This window comes from Gossypium raimondii, chromosome 4, assembly GCF_025698545.1.
Source record: "Gossypium raimondii isolate GPD5lz chromosome 4, ASM2569854v1, whole genome shotgun sequence".
Taxonomy (NCBI): Eukaryota; Viridiplantae; Streptophyta; class Magnoliopsida; order Malvales; family Malvaceae; genus Gossypium; species Gossypium raimondii.
In genome coordinates, this window is record NC_068568.1 from 28,278,121 (window position 1) to 28,284,805 (window position 6,685).

Sequence of the window (6,685 nt, forward strand, 5' to 3'; positions counted from 1 at the left end):
ATTTTTGCATGTATGTAAATCGCTAATTTATATCTTAAACACCATCTCATTTAAATTTAGTAGCAAAATATCCAAAGTTTGATCCACGAGAATTGAGTTAGAATGCCCAAATATTAATATAATTAAATAAATACAAACTTGAACATTGAAATTATAGAAACCCCTAAAATTGATGATTCGATGGTGTGGTCTTAGGGATAAATCGTTATGGTGCCCGGCATTGACGTTGCGGGTGCTAACAGTGATTAACGTTATCCTACCCCGAGTCTAGGGTGTGTTAAACATAGTAAAAAAATCGTATACCCCAAATGTTTGCCCGGGAGGAGTGGAGTACTGTGGTGATAATGGGCTGAAGATATCAAACGGCATCGATGATCTCGGATCTAGATGATCAGAACTGGATCTGAAAAACTCCAAATGATATCCGTAGCCTGACGAACCTTAGAAATAATTATCGACCCCCAAGTTCAAATGATAAGAATTACCCCCAGACTCGGGCATCAGCTCAGGTTTAGGCAAGGGCTCCAATTCAAGTTCGAGTGCAGGAGGCGGATGTAAGAGGGGATAATAGGGTTTCCCTAGTCGTGGCATGTGTGGGGGGCTACCATTGATTGCCTACCAAATAAATATTGTTTCCCTATCTTGAAGTACCACTGTATATACTCTAATGAAGGATCCAAATTGAAAGAAAGATCCATATGAGGTCTCCGCCCCATCTGGTTGTTCCACACTGCAATATATTGTTGATGCGCTACCGCCCAGTTCAATCCTTGTTTCCCTCCCTTGTTAATTCCGTGGATCTTCCCCAATTCACCTGACAATGCCGAGATGTACTGTATGCACCGAAACTGTCGCATTACTCGATCCCTATGATACCACTCCACTGTCTAGAATTTGATAATGGGTGCGTTAATGCACCACAAGTGTGAGTGAATGTGAGTAGACAAGGGAATAACAGTCGCAATGTCTAGGAAAGAATAGGGCATCCAAATGAACTGCACAATTAATAACATGGTTATAGTAACATGTGTCAAACAAGATAAACAAAGTAATTACATGTCATGAATAACTTACCCCCTCCCCAATGTTTGTCTCAATCATCTTACTGTCTATCGGAATCGTGTATGGCCTTCTGATACCCGGATTAGTACTCCATCTATGAAAGAAGAAAACTTGTTAGAATAAATTTACACAAAAATGTCAAATAATTGTTATAATGCTTAAATTTTATCACCTATTCACGAGTGGAAATATATATGCTTGGTGACTAACTAATGCCAAGAAAGGCATCCAGTAAAGTGCCCAAGACTGCAGCAATATGAGGTAGTCACCTATGTCTACAAAACACTACAGCAAAACAGGCTTTTAGCGGTGTTTTTTTAGCTAAAACTATTCGCAAAAGCGCCGCAAAAAATGCCGCGATAAATTACGCCACTAAATTTTGCGGCGTTAATGTGAAAAAACGCCGCTATAGAACATGACCTTTAGCGGCGCTTTATCCACAAACGCCGCTAAAGACATGATCTTTAGCGGCACTTTTATCACAAACGCCGCTAAAGAGCATGACCTTTAGCTGCGCTTTTATCACAAATGCCGCTAAAGAGCATGACCTTTAGCGGCGCTTTTATTACAGACGCCACTAAAGAATATGATCTTTAGCGGCGCTTTTATCACAAACGCCGCTAAAAGTACTGTTCTTTATTAAAAGCATTTTGATTAAATGAATTTTTATGATAACAAATAGAAAGGTCAAATTTTATTTTGAATGTATTACTTTTCATTAACAATAAAAGTAAAATAAATTATAATAATAAATTTCAACATTCACTTATAATATGGCAACAAATTTACACTTTAACCTTATTTTAAATTGATTATATTATTTAATTTATTATAGATCATTAGTATATAAAATAATGTATATAGCATATAATATTAACATAAACAATTAAATTTCCTAACAAAAATAAAAATAAATTTCATTATACGGAAAAGAACATATATTCTTTCCATTATTATATAACAAAAATTACTACTACAAACACGGTTATTATACATACGCTTCCATTTTCTTGCAGCGTTGAATTGATTAAACTCTACGAGTATCTAATACTGATAAGTGACAAAATTTTGGCTACATATTTAATTTTTCAATGTCCTTATTTCCAGTCTAATAATAAAAACAACAGCGCCTTAAATTTCCGTAGTGGTGAGACAACAAAAGAAAACTTTACTTATCACTCCATGTGTGACAAAAAAAAAATACCTCCATGGCTTCTTGCAAATCCTCAGTAGCATCAGCCCTCTTTGAGTAACTACATGACAATTTAGTATAAAAATTATGAAAAAGCAACATTCTACTCATCAAGCTCCGGTCATATTGAAGGAAACCAGCAAAAAACAATTTGAATAATTTGCAATAAACTACCGCTTACCAAGCTCTTGTTTTTTCAAATCTGGAGGTTGCCCATCAAAAACATAGCTGAAAGAAAATACCACAAGCATTAGCAAATAAAAGGCCTTTGGGTTGTGATACTGTATAGGCAGCATAAGGTAGAAAATATCTGTGTTAAAATGACTGACTAATTAACTTCTAAGGAAAATGAAAAGAAAAGGGAAAGAAACACATTACACAGGCCCAGCTTCAAGAAGTAGAATTATCCGAGTAAACATACCTTGCAAATGATTGGATTACGCCAGCAGAACCCATGTAAACATTTTATGAACCAAATAATGAAAATGTAATTGAAAAGGTAAAAAATAAAATAAGAATCAGCTAACGATAGTTTTGTAAGATAAAAAAGAATTAATGAATGAAGAGAAAAATATATTAAAAACCTAGTAACTTCACCGGTTTCATTAGTGAGCATTTCAGTCCCCATACAACCCACCACAATCTACAGTCAACCCAAAATTAAAAAAAAAATTATTAGTTAGTCTTAGCTCTCAAATGGATATAAAAGAGAAAACTTTCATTTTTTTTCTTTTCGAGGGAACAATATACGAACGAGAAACTGGTAAATGCTCATGCTGGCATCGATGGCAATCTTGCGGCCGAAAGAGGTCTCTAATTTCTGTTCCTTCATGGCCTTTGGCGCATTGTCTACTAGAAGCTTCGTTAAACCCTAATCATGAAATTCAAATGTTAAGAATGAGAATGAGAACTTACCAAATGATCAAGAAGAGATACAACTTTATCCCCAACTTTGTAATTTGTGACTCCTGGTCCAACCTTTACGACTTCACCGGCTACATCACTTGCTGCACAAGAAAATAAAAATCTTTAACCGATGATTAAAATGCGGTGATCCAAATATCAACAGAGAGAAAACTACAAAGCTTAGTGAAGACAGGTTCTTTAATATAACTTGCAAATGGTATATAGCTAGACAACTTTCATTTGAGATATCAAATCTTCACGTTTTAAAAGCATTAGCTCTATGACAATAGGATGCCAAAAATTACCATCAAAATAACCACAAGTGCTTAAACTAAGAGACCTACAAACCAGTCTATTATTTGGTTGGTTAAATTATAAAAAAAAAAGGATATGCCTTAACAAGTAGACAATTTTTTTCCTTTAATGATAACTTGAGTTAACAAATAGACACAATTTTTCCCATCAATAGTTGCAACTAAAGCAACCTCTACAAATGTAAACCATCGGTTCAACCAGTCTATACCGTTCCAAAGCCATTATCTGGACACTTACCCCTACCAGTCTGGTTTAAACATCATTTATAAAAAGAAAGAGTCGAGAGAATATATAAACTACCAAGTATGAAGGGGAATTTTCTAGGTAAAAGTGGGCACAGCATCCCTTTCTGTATTTTCCAGTCAGCTGGGTTTAGACTAATTGCCTCCAGTTTAAGCAAAATTTCACCTTTATTTGGAGTTCGGATCGGAACTTCAACATGCTGTAAAAAGCATAAAAATTCACAGCGTTATAAAATCAAGTCCCTGCCAATTATTTTTTCAAGTTTATATCAAGCAGGTCCATATAAAAAATTTAAACACTTCACTGTAAAGTATCAACCTCTCCGTCTCAGCAAATCCTTAATTTACTTCAATTCCAGAAAATTCCACTATCCTAGTGCTTTGCGGCACTCATTCAAATTATCTATATGCTTTCAATCACAAACTTAACTAATAAAAATTTGAATTCGATGATAAAATGGGTCAACACTTAACTTCTCCATCAAGTCAACCTCTCAATCTCAGATCCTTTTTGTGAAATTTTAATTCCGAATACCAAATCCCTAGTTCATTTCCATTCCAGAAAATTCCACTTCCTTAGTAACTCACGGCACACATTGGAATCATCTTCATACTTTCTTCAATCACAAATTTAACTGATCGAATTTTGAATCCGAAGAACAAACTTAGATCAATATAAACACTAGATTAACAACCTTAATTGAAATCTCCATTCAAAAGATGAATTAATATCTCAACCAAAATTATATGAAGAAAAAAAGTACAAAAAAAGAAAAAGAAAAGCAAAATAAATCATCGTAATGAAGTAGATTTTTACCTTCAAAACAGCAGCGCCTCTGCCATAGTTGTTATATTGTAAAGCATGCATAAGATTTTCAGCCATTTGTCTCACTAAAATAGATCAAATCGAAGCTTTATTTTGAAGGAAAAATGAAGTTCAGAGGTGGGATTTGTATTATGTAGTTGAACCCGAGGACCTGTGACAATTCACAGGATTTATTAAAGGAAAAAAAAACAAGTAAAAGAGAAACGAGCTAAAAGGAAAATTATATTTATTTATACCGATTTAAACTTATTTTCCATACACACTTCTATTCTTTGCTTCAGTGAGCAAAAAGAATATTTTCCATACACACTTCTTCTCTTTGCTTCAGTGAGCTAAAACGAGCTAGTAATAAGAATATTTTCCATACACACTTCTTCTCTTTGCTCCAGTGAGCAAAAAATAGTTAGTAAAAGAGTTAGCAAAAGTAGCAGCTAACTACTACCTGATGAACTAATCTTAGCTTAATGAAGCTCAATAGTTTCAAATTCTTAGCTAATTAATCTTCGAAGCTAAAAACAACATGAAAAAAATGATTAAAGAAGGCAAATAAAGGAAGCTTAAATAATAATAAAAATTAATAAAAGTGAGAAAGAAGAGATGAACCTAAAATCTGAAAGGCTAACTTGAAGGATTTTAATAGCTTGTGACCTCGTCACACATCTCACAGCATTTCCTTCCTTTTTCTTTCCCTGTAAAATTTCACCATAAATTATGAGAAAAAATTCCTTAAAATAAGTCAAATTTGAAAATTTAAATCGCCAATTTGAAAGCAATAAAGTTCGAAAGAACTTACCGGAGGTCGGTAGTGCTTTGGTTTCCCCATACAACTATGGATAGAATTGAGAAATTGAGAACCAAGAAAGCCAAAAAAAAGGAGAGGCGCAAAAAGGCAAAAGAACCACAACAAATTAAACCCGCCAGGCAGCAAATGCGAATGTCCTTCACCAGAAATCGGTGACCTCCCATCGACATGGTGGGCGAACATAACGGCGGATAACTTTCGAGGGACATTGAGCAAAGCAGAGTAACGGATTCTCGCCGCGGGAGTGCCTTGACATGGGAAAATGGAACGCGCGTGGATACACTGGCATTGGGTATAAACAAAAGGGTGTTTTTTTGTTAAACGTTTGCGGCGGGGATAGCCATTGGAGAGCAGAAAAAGAAGGGGAAGTAGAGAAAACGATGAAGAAGGAGTTCAAAACATCGTCGTCTGGTAGCGAGATGGAAAGCTGGGTTCCTTTGATAGGGTCAGGTGAAGAGGAAAGAGAGAATGGGAGAGGGGAAAGGGGAAAGGGTAATAGGAGAAAGGACTTGGTGAATGGAAAGGGAACGGGTATCAAAAGAAAGTTGATCGACATGAGGGGATTTGAGGATGAAGAAAGCGATGGCGTAGATAGTGGTGGAAGGGAAGTCTAAGAAAAGAAAAAGGGAGATGTCGGTGGTTAAAGTGTGATAAGAATCAGTGAAGGAGTGAGGGTCCAAAGGTGCCATTTGTTAGGGTTTGGAATGGAAAACTGATTTGTAATGGGAAGGGAAATAAAAAGATTGGAAGATGGAGGGAGAATCAAATATTTTCTATAAGAACATAGAAAAGTTGGGATTTGGATTTAGTTATTCCATCATTCTGCTGTTTTTTACTATTTTTTACGGTGATGAAAGGGGAAGGCACCACGGCGGAGAAGGGAGTGAGAAGCTGTGGAGTGGCCTTTGGGGTCTCATCAGCCATGGGAGTGCAGAGTGTTTGTTGGAGAGTGGCAACTGAGAAAATATTGTTGGCCATGGGAAGATTATGGATTTTTGGGGGAAAATATTTCAGCGGGGAAAATTTGGGGTAAAATGGCACGATTTTTCAAAGTAAAATAATTTTTTAAAGTAAAAAATGTCGTTATTGTTTATCTTTTCGGCGTTTTTTTAATTTTGAATAAAAATTATTTTATTTTTGTATTTTAATTTTATTTCCTATAATTTGGTCATCTCCAAAATAAATAATTATACCTAAATATTCATATCAATCTATTACTTTTTTAACTTATTTATTAATTCTATTTAAACTAATATTTAAATATATCAAATAGTTTAGATTAAATTTTTTAAATATAAAAGCATTAATTAATTGTATAATTTTTTTCATTTAAACTATAC

At 34.8% G+C, this 6,685-nt stretch overlaps 1 long non-coding RNA gene across 1 annotated transcript; it reads right to left on the reverse strand.

Annotated features, from left to right (window-relative positions):
- Positions 1-92: 92 nt before the first annotated feature.
- On the reverse strand, positions 93-6,246 carry LOC105780801 (uncharacterized). The gene is made up of 9 exons (XR_008195274.1): positions 5,337-6,246; positions 5,147-5,232; positions 4,535-4,694; positions 3,776-3,917; positions 2,436-3,261; positions 2,267-2,315; positions 1,235-1,347; positions 1,075-1,156; positions 93-995 (listed from the first exon to the last, which is right to left on the reverse strand). It is a non-coding gene; the product is annotated as an uncharacterized LOC105780801 (long non-coding RNA).
- Positions 6,247-6,685: the final 439 nt, after the last annotated feature.